Source organism: Loa loa (genome assembly GCF_000183805.2).
Source record: "Loa loa unplaced genomic scaffold supercont3.83, whole genome shotgun sequence".
Taxonomy (NCBI): domain Eukaryota; kingdom Metazoa; phylum Nematoda; class Chromadorea; order Rhabditida; family Onchocercidae; genus Loa; species Loa loa.
The window spans coordinates 201,097-202,991 of NW_018108263.1; positions in this window are offsets into that span (position 1 = coordinate 201,097).

The window sequence follows — 1,895 nt, forward strand, 5'->3', positions numbered from 1 at the left end:
TATATATATATATATATAATATATATATATATATATATATACTATATATATATATATATATATATATACTTACATATACATAAACATATATACATACATACATACATACACACATACATGCATACATACATACATACGTACATACATACATACATACTACATACATACATACATACATACATACATACATACATACATACATACATACATGCTAAATGACATCTGTGTCACCTGACTAATGTTTATGAAGGGAATAAAAAAGTAATGCATTGCAAATGGTAAAAAAAATGAGTGAAATTGTTAGTAAACAGAAAATTAATGGATTGAAAAAGAAGTTTTGTAATTAAATGACATTATTTTTTGGATTTAAATATTGAAAAATAAATGAATGTAAGGGTTGACTAATTAATTAACTGCAAATTACTGTTATCTGTCATTTTCATATTAGGAATGATGGAAAATTTTTTAAACCAGTAACTATTGAAATGAATTTATTTAAATGAAAACAAATGAGCATTACTTGATTAAAATTCATTTTATTTATATTATTCCAATATAGAATTTTGTTTCCAATTTGAAATAGTGAGATAAAAATTGAAAAAGAAAAAAGTTACTTTGTAAGTATCATGATGAACTCATTGATTAGATGTTGGATAATAAATAGGTATTATTTAATTAAAATTTGATTACAGCTTAGTTTTGGAAAAAATTTTTTGAATTATTTAAAAGTTGAAATTTTACAAATAATTATGCCATCAATTTTATTATAATACCAATAATTGTTGTGATTTTTCAATTCCCGCAATTTTAATGATTACATTTTAATTTATTTTCTTCTTTTCTTGCCATTACTTCTTGAAATGAAATTTATAGCAAAAATATTAGTTATCATTAACATTAACAACTTTTGTTCATTAAAATTTGAATTTAAATTAAGAGAAAATTGGAAAAGATTCCAAAAGAAAAACAAAAAAGAAAAGAAGGAACAGATAATAATGTTTTAAAGTAATTAAAATATTAAAAAGATGAAAGATATTAATTTGCAAATTATTGCTATTATTAACAATCGACTTAATGGCATTTTAAATTTTATAAATTTATTTCAAAAATTTTATCGTTAATTAAAATTTCTTTTCCTTTCTTCACTATTCAATGTGCTATCATTTAAAAGAAAACTTTAAGCTAAACGACGAAAATACTAAGTAAAATAAGATTTAAAAAAGACGAAATTTAAATGAAAAAACAATTCCAATAGAAAAAAAAGGAAAAAGAAATTTATCAAAGAACTAAATGACACATTGTTAACTTGTCTTTGTGCGCCTGATCACTTGTTAGCTTGTTTTTCTTGTTTTTCTGCGCCAGATTACTACTGTTAAGTTGTCTTTCTGCGCCAGATTACTGTTAAGTTGTCTTTCTGCGCCAGATTACTGTTAAGTTATTTTTCTGCGTCTGTTTACTGCTAGCTTATTTTTCTGCATCTGAATTCATTTCATTAATTGTGTGATTTTTGATGGTTAAATGATAAGAGAGAAAGCAATTAAATAATTAACTTAAAATTATTGTACGTATAATTTTTTTTTCAAAAAAACAAAAAAAAGAAAAAAACGATCTATTTGTTTCAAATTAAAATATATTATAAAAATTAGAAAACTGTATAAAAATGAAATTAGAAAAAAAAGAAATAAATAAGCAAGCAAACAAAAATTCAGCTTTTTACCATCAATGCTTAGTTTTTTTCTTTTGAAACAACACAAAATAAAATTAATTGAGTAATTATTGAATTAATTTTTGCTAAAAAAATGTTCAAATTACTAAATTTACTTTCATCCATTTTCATCTTTTAATTCAGTATATATATATATATATATATATACATATATATATATATATATATA